Genomic DNA, 12830 nt, shown 5'->3' with positions numbered 1-12830 from the left:
AAGAAAAAAGAGAGAGAGACTTATCACTAGGTTATTCATGAAAGATTCTTCTTTCTATATATTCAGTGACTCCAGATATCATCCTCAAGCCACATCAATTTTGCCATTTGTCCTAGCCAGAAGGACTTGTCAAAAGGGGAATATACTAAGGCCAACAATGAGGAAAGTGTGGATGAGGATATGATTGTTAAGAGAGAGGACAGCTTTCTACAAGTAAACATAAATGGTTTTGATTCTAGATGTTTGAACCGAGTTGATTTAATTGATAGTCGAAAACAAATATATGCATAGACTGTAAGGAAGATTTAAAACATCCAAGCTTCTAATGAGACAAAACCATTTTATGGTTGCTCTGTTATTATTGGCTGAACTGTGTGTCCCTCCCAAAATCATATGTTAAAGTCTTAACCCCCAGTAGTACCTCAGAAAGAAATAACTAAGGTAAGATGAAGTCAAGTTGGTAGGCCCTCATACAATATGACTGGTGTCCTTATAAAAAGGGATCAGGACACAGACAGCACACCAATCTAGGGGTGGCCATATGAGGACACCAGGAGGAAGCAGCCATCTGCAAGCCAAGGAGAAGGGCTTCAGAAGACACCAAGCCTGCTGAAACCTTAATCTTAAATTTCTAGCCTCCAGAACTGTGAAAAGATAAATTTCTGTTATTTAAGCCACCCAGTATGTGCAATCATGTTATGGCGGCCCTAGCAAACTAACACACCTACCTAAAATATATGTGTGTGTGTGTGTGTGTGTGTGTGTGTGTAGACACACACATTTATAATTAAGTATTCAAAATTTATCGTGCAAAACTGGATAAAAATGAATACCATAAGCACCAGCTTCTATTTGATCAAACATGTGACTATTATAATTTTTATTCCTGATTTCATAAATTAGTTTCAGTTAAAATATCATGTTCAGGGTTTTACAAAATTTAGTCTAACATGTCTCAGAAGTCAATCTGCCGTATTGTTTATTTACACATGAAATATCAGTTAAATTATTTTCACCTAATAGATGCTCAAATTGAATTCAGTGAAATCATTCATATGCTTCATATAAATAATTGATAGAACACAAAGGAGAAAAATAAAATTACCTTATTTTATTTTTAGCTTTAGAAGATACTGTATAAACTGAGATGAGATTAATAGCATAAGATCTTATTAGTATTTAAGTTATTATCAGAAGAAACTGGGCTCTGGAGATGAATGGCCTTGGTTCCTATTTAATGCTTACACTAATTGTTTAGTCTCACTGGGTATTCATAGCATCTCCTTGACTCAGTTTCCTCAGCAGCATAGTGGAGATAACAATAGCTTATACCGTATAGAGTTATTAAAAGAATTAAACAATTTAATATATGTGAAGTATTTAGTATCTAGCACATATAAACTGAATAAATGTTAACTCCCTGTAATCCCAGCTATTCAGAAGGCTGAGGCAGGAGGATGGCTTGTGGCCAGGAGTTTGAGACTACAGTGAGCTATGATCATACCACTGCACTTCAGCCTGGGTGACCCTCATCTATAAAAAATAAAAATAAGAGAATGTTGACTAGTCACAGCAGTGTGTGTGTGTGTGTGCATGCGCGTGCAAGCATGCACATGCTCATATGTGTGTGTACCAAACCTATAGTAATTGGAATAAATATATAGAAATATTAATATCAAGAAGAGTCAAGATAGCAAGAAATCACAACATTTATTAAGTACATCCACCTTTTGCCAGACTCTATGCTGAGCACTTTAAATGCCATTTTATTTATGTCTCACAATGTACAGTAAACTGGGTAGGCAGAGCTCCAGGAAGTTTGCTAACATGCTCAAAGCTGCAGGCTTGAATCAAGTGTATTTAACTCCAGAACCTGCATGTGTTTTTCATCACCCCAAACTAATTAAGTAATATGAACATAAACAGAATGATTTTGCAAATTTATTTTAAAAGAAGCTCAAACCTTCTAGGTTTATCTGTGAGAAAATGGCAGGTCCCATGCGAAGTCTACATAGACATGCTGTACAACACTCTAGCAGTTCTTAAAGTGATTTTGAACTGATCACACAAAAGAGACACAAATAACATACAGTAATGTGTATGAGCATATTAAACATAATTATTGTATTAAACATAATTACTATTAAAATCATTTTTACCTTCCTTTTAAGGGTATAGCATTTTAATATGGAGAAGCCACACATTGGCAAGTAGACTTCAATTTTTCTCGGTTATAAGCCACTGTTACTTACCATAAAAAGAACCTATAGGAGTTAAAAATGGGTGAAAATTTTGAAAACACAGCAAATCAGGACATTTCAAAGCTTCCAAGTAAGTTCAAAAACTGAAGAAAAAAATGAAAATGTCCAAATCATGAGCCTGTTCAGCAGGTAATTTTTATTCATGTTTCTGAAGTTGATCTGAAGTTCGAATTGCATGTCAGCTATATGCAGAAAAAAGTCAGGGCAGAGCCCTGAGCAAGACAATGATATCAGAATATACTGAACAAAAGGACTGTGTTTGAAAAGTAAGTTCTTTGAATTCCCATGAGAAATTAAAAATAAAATAACAAAATTAAAAGTAAAGAACTGGATCACATTATTTTTTTCTTAACAAATCAACTAACATAATTTTACTTTATTTATCTAGAGTCAGGTTACAAATAAAAGACAACTAAAAAAAATTCACAGAATCTAAAATATCTTCTGAGATTTTGAAATTTTTGTGAACCATTCTATAATAACTGTGAATTGTCATTTTTAAAGTACAGGTATACACCCCAAACTTTATCAGAACCTATTGTACAACCCGCCAGAGCTCAGCAGGACACTATCCCCTGCCCTATTGGGAAAGTGCCCTTCTCAGCCCTTGTAGACCAATCCGGCTGTCATTCTTTCCTCACACTCCATTAAATGTACACATACATGCCCCCCGCCCCCAACACACACACATGCACACACTGGTTGAAAAGGCATTGGCTTAAACCCCAAAAACCTATATTTGATATTGACTTCACATGGCCCCAAGTCTCTGCGCCTTCACATAGTTGTCACAGGACTAAAGTAAATTGATGCAGGGGAAAACACTATAGACTGTGTATATAAAAACACGTTATAAACTGCAATGCTCAGTTCTTAGTATAACTATTGTGATTGTATTGATATTTATTAGCATTGGTGCTCACAAAAAGAGTCTAAATTCCTTAAGTCTTTATATTCAGGCTACTCTTTATTTTTGAAAACTCATTTTCTATCACCTTTTTCTATTTTACTCCATATTGAGGCCTCATAAATCCAATTTTTTATTTTTTCATTTGTACATGCTATTCCCATTTATGAATATAATATCTTTACCCTTTTTCTCTTGCTCAAATCCTATCCCTTATATAAGAATAAATTCATGTGGGGAGAAAATATTTTCAAAACCCATATCTTGAAAAGGACTGATATCTATAATATATACAGAACTCTTCTAACTTGATAATGAAAAAAAAAACAAACAACTCAGTTTTTAAAAGAAGGGGACTCCATAGGATTTGAACAAAACTTCACCAAAGATAATCATTTATGTTACATAAACTCATGAAAAGATGTTTAGAATCATTAGTCATTAGGGAAATACAAATTAAAATCACAATGAAATATCTTATACCTTTTAGAATGTCTAAAATTAGAAGACTGATCATACCAAGTGTTGGTTAGGATGTAAAGAAACTGGAGCTCTCAAGCCCTACTGGTGGGAAGGTAAAATGGGACAACTACTCTGGAAACCAGATTGGTAATTTTTTGCCTGTGACCCAACCATTCTATTCCTAGGTAATCATATAAGACAAATGTGAGTGTACACACCAAGACTTGATACAAGAAAGTTCGTAGCAGCGTTATTTGTAATAGCCAAAACCTGGAAACAACCCAAATGTTCATCAAGTGAATGGATAAACAAATTGCAGAATATCTATACAACATTATGCTATTTAACAAAAAATATTTTTAAAAACAACTATTGATACATGCAACCAAGTAAATGCATATCAAAATTACACTGAGTGAAATATGCCAGACACAAAATAATACTGCATGACCCCATGGATATAAAATTCTAGAAAATGCAAATGAATTTACAGGGCCAGAAAGTAGATCAATGGTTGCTTTGGTACAGGGGAGGAAGGGATGGCAAGGAACAGGAGAAAGAGTGTATAAAAGAGCTTTAAAAAACCTTTGGAGGTGTTGGCTATATTCACTGTCTTTACTGTGGTGATATCATGGGTATATACATATATCAAAACTTCTCAAACTGTACACTTTAAATATATGCCGTTTATGGTATGTCAATAACACCTTATAAATCCAGTGTTTTTTTTTCTCCCCCAAAGGAATAAACTCCTGATGCACACAGTAAGATGAATGAATCTCAAAATAATTATGCTACATTATAAAAAAAAGACATAAAAGGGTACATACTACATGATTCCATTTATATATTACCCTGGAAAAGGCAACATTAATGACAGAAATCAGATCAGTGGTTGCCTGGGGTGTAGTGGAGGGGAAAAATTAAAAAAAGGCACAGGGAGTTTGAGGGGCATGGGTGCAGAAATGTTCTTTATCTTCATTGTGGTAATGGTTACAGAACTACGTACATTTGTCAAAACTCACTGAAGCACATGCATAAAAAGGGGTTTTACTGATTGCAAATTATATCTCAATAAACCTAACTTAAAAATAAAGAATTTACATTTAATTTCTTAATTAACCTACTGCAGGAAAAGTGAGTGGGCTTTTCACTAGGTTTTAACAATACTTCTCCAGGACTCAACAATTATACTTAGCATGGTGAATAATGATTTTTTAATTTTTTTTTAGTTTTTTAGACAAAGTCTCTCTTTGTCACCCAGGCTGGAGTGTAATGGTGGAATCTCGGCTCACTGCAATCTCCGCCTCCTAGGTTCAAGCAAATCTCCTGCCTCAGCCTCCCAAGTAGCTGAGCTTACAGGCGCCTGCCACCATGCCCACGCTAATTTTTTTGTGGGGTTTCACCATGTTGACCAAGCTGGTTTCAAACTCCTGACCTCAAGTGATCCACCCGCCTCAGCCTCCCAAAGTGCTAGGATTACAGGCATGAGCCACCATACCCAGCCAATAATTTTTTTTTTATAGGTATCCCCAGCCAGACAGGAGAACTTTAGGAAAGGGTTGTTTCTAAGTCATTGCTGAGAAATACAGAAATGTAGGTCAGTTTCAATCTCTCTCACCCCTTCATCTTACATATTCTATAATTGATCAATTCAGTTTAAATACCTTTGAAACCTACAGATTCTAATCTCTTCTCACCTTCATTGCCACTGGACACTGTGGTAGAAGTTCTTACTATTCCCCTCCCCACCCCCCCCTCCCTTCCCCTCCCCTTCCCTCTCTTGCCCTCTCCTGTCTTCCTCTCCTCGCCCTTTCTTTCTGTCTTTAACCCATTTTCCAAAATGCTGCCAGTGAATCTTAAGAAAAAAAAATCATAACTCAACCTGCTTAAAGATTTTGATGGCTTCCCGGTGCCTAGCAGACATCGTCCAATCCTTGTTACCCACATTCAATATTGTTAGAATCTGGCCCAGTGTTCCTTCCCCTTCTCTTGCTACTATTCCTACTGCAAGTCCAATCTCCTCTGCCCCAAATACTTTTCTAATTCTTCTCTACTCAGCAAGTTCTCATCAGAAGTCATTAACACTTCCCTGAAATATCTCCAGGCTACTCAAGCTAAATGTATCCTTTTTGCTTCTGTTTTCCATGGTATTATACTAATTATAATTATCGGTTATCCTAATATAATACTGTCACCTTATGTTTGTCTTCGAGGTAGATTATCACTGTTTGCAGTGATACTTATATTTGTATTCCAGGTACCATGTACAGACCCTATAATTTAATTCCTGCTAAAATAATATATATTAACTTTATTTGGAACCTATAACTATGATGCCTGAAATAAGAAAATGCAAAAAAAAAAAATTATAAAACACAGTCCATAATCTTCAGTCAGCCAAGAGCATAAGCAAAGCACAAGACAGTGCATAAGCCCACGGGAACAAAGATTCAAAATACTTAAAACGTTAAATTGTCAGATCCAGGTGGTATCACACTTTTAAATGATATCCTACTATTAAATAATGATACTTTTAAATGAGATGGGGGGAAAACTGCCTAGATTTCTTGTCAACATTTTGTTATTCTTTATAAATATAATTCTTCTATACTGAAATAGAGTGTAGGGAGTGTCAAACATTCAACAGATAAAATGCTTAATTTAAATAATGCAAGAATTTATCCACATGTACTTTGAAAGTAAGAACTATTTTCTCATTTCATAGCTATTTAATCTGAAGAAACATTAAATGACTTGCTCTGGGATATACAACTGACAGTGGGCAGAATTGAGATCTGCACACAGGTAGGAATAACTCCAAAGTCAATGTTCCAGCCATGGAAATATACTTGGTGTGATTTTTCTCTACATTGCTTAGCTGAAAGCTCCAAGAAATTAGAGACTCTCTTATTCATCAATACATCTCCAAGGCCTATTAGAGGGCTTGGACAGGTTTCCAGCGGTCCACAATTTTCTGAAGTTATAAGTACTTTGCGTATATAAATATAATAATCTCTAGAGAGAAGATCAATAAAAACAAGTAACACCTATTAAGAACTTACAACAAGTCAAGCAGTGCTTTAGATGCATTATCTCACTCTACCGTAAGAACAGCAACACAGAACACATACCTGGTACTCAATGTGCCAGGCACTGTTCTAAACATTTCCCATGGATTAGCATATATAATTACCCTACCAATTATATGACATAGGTATTATAATTGCAAACATTTCAAAAATGAGGAAATTGGGCCTCAAAGAGGATAGGTTGCCCAAGCACCCCCTCCCTTCCCATTTAGTGAATAACTGGGCTGGGATGTAAACCTTGCCATCTGACAAGGCCTGCCCTTGTGACTTATAAACCACGCAGCTTCCCATGAAGCTAGTCATCCTCAAAGACCTTCATGTTCTTCAAAATGTTGAGTGTCACACAAAAAGAAAAAAAGTGAACTCCCTATTCATTTTCCAGGAAACCATCTTGATAAAGTAAAAGGTTTTCAGGGGAACATCAGATGTTATCAGCTAATTCTATCATGTAAAGAGCATACTCTGTCAACATGTTTTAAAATATAAGGTAGGGAAGAACAGGCAATAAGGCAAATCTGTTATTTAAGGTCTACCCATCATGAGTGGGTAAATAGTATTGAGTTACAAAGATACATATGGAAACTAACAGGTCTCTGTAGCTCCTACAAATTATCCAACAGCAGCAAGGGTGCTGATACCTCTTACAGATATTTTGTGGCCTAGAAAAGTGCCTTCCCCAGGGAATATTCAGCCAAGAGCAAAGGGACATGGTTTGGTTTGTAGGTGGTGTAAAGGTTTCAACCGTTCCTCTGCTCAGTTAGGCACCTTTGTGCAGCGAGCAACTCAATAAGGACATGGAGGAGCCATAGTTATGTTCACGACCTAGAGCCAACGTGCCTGCATTTGAATCCCCAACTCTATCCCGTGTAAACATGTAATCTTAGTCAAGTTATTTCATTTCTCTCTGGTTCACTTTTCCCATCTGTAAAGTAGGAAGAATGTTAATATGAATGGCACAGGATTGTTATAAGAATCTAAAAAGCAAAAGGCATATAAATTGCCTACAATAGTACCTAGTGTATATTAAATAGTCAATAAGAATTACCTGATCTATATGTGTGTGTGTGTGTGTGTGTGTGTGTGTATTCTTTAAAACATAAGAATAAGAGTAAGCCATATTTGCAGAGTTCCTTATGTCTGTATACGAGTGTCAGGACTGACACCAATAGGTATAAATACCTTTGAGGATGGTGGAGAGAAGTAATTGCAAGGCTGCATTTGTTTCAACAACATACCCAGTTGTTTCATTTGCATGGATGACTTTTTAAAGGACCCAGAGCTATAACACCTCATTTAAAATCATACTTTCGCCCTAGGGGTGTGAATCTTCTCTTAGGAAGGAAAACATGTAGTTACAAACCACAAAATCACAACTGCAACATGTTGTTATTGCAAACATGGTCCACATGTTTGCAATCTAGAAATGCTCATTATCATGTATCAGTATCTCCAGCCATTCAGTAAACGGATAGTTAGTAACAAATGCAGTAGATTCTTTTACAAGCTTAGAATAAGATGGTATATTCAAGTGTATTTAATTCCATTCCCATTTTATTATATTTTTAAAGCAAAATTCCCGAACTCCCCAAGTCAGATGTTCTGGGACTGGTTTATATAATTCCCAACAATGAGGAATCAATTTTTCAACAGTAGATTGACAACATTCTAAATAAATCATTATTATGAAGTGTTGGCAAGCATGGTACAATAAATATACTGCGGGTGTTTAGAAAGGCTCTTGGCAATATCTATCAAACATCTCCCTGGTACCAGCAATTCTCTTCTCAGAATAAATATTCAGCAGTACCCATGTAAAGATAATGCACATAGATATTCACATCATTGTTTGTAATACTTAGAAATTGAAAAATCCAAGCGAATATTCTGAGGGACACTGGCTGGTTACATTGGGCAGACACATTTAAAAAAAAAATCTGTATATATTGACAGATAAGTATTTGAAAAATATTAAAGAAAAATAAATTTCAGAATACTAGTATGATATGAACCATTCAAATTTTAAAACAATAAAAGAAAAATGTCTGTGTTATACACATAGAGATTAGAGAAACACAAACCCAAACATCAACAGAAGTTACACATACATGCAGTGGAATGAGGAGGGGGCTCTTTTTCTATTTTACTACGATTTTGATGTTATTTTATGAGAAAATATTACGTTCAGAATTCAAAGAAAAAACAAGAATTTAAAACAAATAAAAACAGGCTGGGCGGAGTGGCTCACGCCTACAATCCCAGCACTTTGGGAGGTCAAGGTGGGCAGATCACGAGGTCAGGAGTTCAAGACCAGCCTGGTCAACATGGTGAAACCCCATCTTTAATAAAAATACAAAAATCAGCCGGGTGTGGTGGTGGGCACCTGTAATCCCAGCTACTCTGGAAGCTGAGGAAGGAGAATTGCTTGAACCGGGGAGGTAGAGGTTGTAGTGAGCCGAGATTGTGCCACTATACTCTAGCCTAGGTGACAGAGCAAGACTTCATCTCGGAAAAAAAAAAAAAAAAAAAAAGAACAAGGCACTCAAAAACAAATACTTATTATTTGCATGAGGAGTATTTTTTTTAATCTTAGCAATCCCTAAAATAAATTTGCGCTATCCCATATGCCTATAACTGTGATTAAAAATGCAATATTTGTGAGATCTTAATAAACACACTTTACTAAAAGAGTTGAACCTTCATAAAGCACGTTGGAAAAATGTCCTTATTTGTAGGCCCATAACTGGAGCTTAGGAGAAATGGGAAGACAAACGGCTCTCAATTTTCCACTCCATTTTGAAAAGTGAAAAATGAGCAGTTTACCACCACTCACCACACCTCCCTCTCCTTGCCACACCTTCAAATGATACCAGGAAGGAACCCAACACTACTTGGTCACCTACTTCAACCACACAGCAGATCAGGTGGCCTGAGTGAGAGTGTCCACAGGACATGAAAAGAGAGGGAATGGTGGTGAGGAGGTGGGGACAGGAGGACTCCTAAGGAAAAACGGTGACATCTAGACAGGAAGAATGTTTAATGACAAATACCGCTTCTAAAGAGAGAAGGGAAACCTGTAAAATGAACGAGAAAGCAGAAGAAACTAACAAAAACAAAACCAGGAAATGGTGCTCTCAATGAGTGTTTAGTTTCCGGGACATCCCATTCACTTTTGAGCTTCTGGATTCTGTATTCTCTTGCCCTTGCCCGCAAGTGAACACTCATGCTGATTGTTTTGCTTGTTGGAGCAGTGCTTTGACTCAGTTCCGAGCAAGATTTATAAGCACAGATCATCAGGTATGAAGCACATATATTCCATTCTAAGATCTTATCACGTGCTGGCTTATTTCAGTTAGACACAGAACGGTTATTGCTTAACTGGCACGTTGTTAACTAAGCTTCCAAAGGACATTTCATCTCAAAGTTAGCTAGGAAGGTCTCAATACTGTATTTAAAATATCCCCCAACGGCATCACCGGCAGATGCCCACTCCCAAAATGTGTCCATGAGGGATGGATGGAAGCTGAGACTTGAGCAAAGGCCATGCATGGGGTGATGCTGCAGGACTAAGCACCTCCCCACAGACCTCCAGGGTCCATGAACATCCGTTTGTCCTGGCCTTGCCACAGGCCACAGAAGTACTTCCACGGAAGACCCCCCAGAGACCTGGGAATCACATGACCCGCTACAGCCACCAAAGCTTTCTCTGCACCCAAACAAATACAACTCTTTCTCTTTCTCTCTCTCTCTCTCTCTCCTTCTCTCTTTCTTTTCTAAGGAGAAGGACTGGCACCTTTCAATTCCCCGCTCCCCCAACTCCCTGCTGCCCCACCTCCAGCGCCTTCTTCCCTCCAGCGCAGGCTGGGCGAGGCCTCGGGGTATCCGCTTTCAACACGGCCTGGCCTAGGGGTCCTAAGGCTCAGCCCCTCCTTCAGCCGCCCGAGGGGAACCGAGGCTCCTCCTGCCCGGCAGCCGCCGGGGCGGTGCGCTGCGGCCAGCCCGGGCCCCGGGCGGCGGCGGAGAAACTTACCTGCGCGGGCCGCTCCCGGAGCTCCCGAGTCGCAGTCAGCCGCGCGGCCGCCGCCGCATCTCCCGGCAGCAGGTCCCCCACCCACCCCGCCGCGCTGTCCCGCGCCGCACTTTTCCCAGGCTGGGAAGTTTGCTGAAAGCGAGGAGGTGGGAAGTGGGGGTGGGGCTGGGGGGACTTGGGAGAGGAAGCTTAAGGATTTTGTTGTTGTTTGTTTGTTTGTTTGTTTTTCCCGATCTCTAGCAAAGATTTTAGACCATATGCTGGGAGAATATTAGCTTTGCTCAATGGCGACAGGGCAGCGGCCTGACTCTCACAGTCCGATCGATTTACTAAACAAACTGAAACGTGGGTGGGGACGTTAAACAGTAACCAGCAGACTCAATGAAAACTGAAAGCAGAGAGGCCGCCACCGCCTCGGCGCGCGCATTTCCCTGTTCCCAAGGCCCCAGGGCGACTGGCGGTAGGGCCAGCAAGTCCCAAAGCCCGGCCTCCTGAGACCGCAGCGGCTCTCCCGGGCCTCCGCGGGGCAGCCAGGCTGTGACTGCCGCCGCCTCATGCCGGAATCTCCACTATGCGGGCGAGTCGCCCCGCGCTGGACCGCTCGGGGCTAGAGCGGATCGGTCTCCGCCTCCTACACCCTGGGGAGCCCCCGAGGGTCCGCGCCTGCAGCCCGAGGCCAGGGCATCCTTTACGCGACGCGGGCGAAGTCCCCTCCCCCGCTCCGGGTCACGCCTCGTCTTGGGCGATGTCAACCCTGGCTTGTGGAAGTGCTTTTGGACACGCGGTAGCAGGGAGAAGCCTGCTGACCCTAGAATGCTGATTTCATCCTCAGCCCATGAGGTCCAGAAAACGGCTGGAAGTATCATTAAAGGGAATTAAATGGGTTCCTAGGGGCAGCTCTGAAGCCGCACCACTAGGGGAAGCCGCCACCGTTTCTTCAAACTGCACCTTGGGCCTCTGGGGTTATATTCCACCATGACGCTCCTGATCACCTAGCTCAGCAAGAGTTCTGGGAAGAGGAGGGGGAATGGTTTTCCGTTCCCATCCGTGCCAGCTACCTGTGGTTTTAGTCTTTAAGTACCTCTTTACATATGTATTTGATGGAAAACTTCCCTTTCTCCCTCCCATACCCTTTAGCTTTCGACTTGCAGAAGCGGGTCTCAGACCCATCCCAGATGCGCTGATCTTCTTGGTCAGGCATTTGTTCAACAGCAATATAGCCAGAGCGCCGGCTTTTAAAAACATCTCAACAATTTAACTTCGTGGTCTCAGGAATGAGTGACTTCAGGTCAAACAAGTAATTATCATCATGAGATAAATAGTTACTTAATCCGTAAGATTTTTCTTTTCCTACCAGAGGGTTGGCTGATATTTTAAGGCTGTAATAACAATGCCAGGGAGATCAAAGGGCTAGGTGTTTCTTTTTTTTCTTTTTCTTTTTAGATCGGATTTACTAAACTTTCTCAGTTTTCTCCTTCTGAATATCTTGCTGAAAGTTTCTTTGAAAAACAAGTTGTTGGCTGTTTTAGAAATGAGGACAAAGGAGAGAGATCATATACAATTTTTCTTTAAATCGACCTTTTTGAACAAAACACATTCTTTGGTTCCTCATTGCCCACGCGGTTTGCAAACCATGTCAAGAAAGTGGCCTCTGTTCATGTCGCTCATGGGAAACCATCCAGACACGGCAGAGGCAAAAGAGTTACAATTAACGGGTTATATTTATTATGCAAATCTTTCATAGGTGTGTTGTTTACAGATCACCTGTGGACATTCTCTTTAAAAATATTTCCAGATACTTGGAGAATGAAGCTTGTTCTATTCTATGCCAAAATGTGAATGTATAGTTTCCATAAAACACAAAGTCTGGAGACAAGTTCTTCATCCTCATTCACAGAAGCTTTAATGACACCTGACATCTCTTGTTCCCAGCAGAGAAATAATATTTTAATTCAATAGTCTCAGTTTATTCCACTGTTAATCCGCGATGTAAGTGGGTTGGGTTTCGGATAATCAATTCATTACTGGTATGTGGTAGAATCGCTGATCTACCAGTAAATAATCACATGTTCTGTGTACAA

At 39.6% G+C, this 12830-nt stretch overlaps 1 protein-coding gene across 3 annotated transcripts in view; it reads right to left on the bottom strand.

Moving 5' to 3' along the window:
• Positions 1-10856, bottom strand: part of HNF4G (hepatocyte nuclear factor 4 gamma) — a 155480-nt gene extending 144624 nt beyond the window's left edge. Inside the window, exon 1 of one of the 3 annotated variants that reach the window (XM_054561784.2) lies at positions 10750-10856. The gene's annotated coding sequence lies outside the window, so the exon portion shown is untranslated. The remainder of the gene's footprint in view (positions 1-10749) is intronic. The other 2 variants (XM_054561782.2, XM_054561781.1) reach the window with 2 other exon arrangements.
• Between the last annotated feature and the right edge of the window lie 1974 nt (positions 10857-12830).

The sequence above is a fragment of the Pongo abelii genome, chromosome 7, assembly GCF_028885655.2.
Source record: "Pongo abelii isolate AG06213 chromosome 7, NHGRI_mPonAbe1-v2.0_pri, whole genome shotgun sequence".
NCBI lineage: Eukaryota > Metazoa > Chordata > Mammalia > Primates > Hominidae > Pongo > Pongo abelii.
Note: the sequence above shows the minus strand (reverse complement) of the source record. Positions and strands in the feature narration are given on the sequence as shown.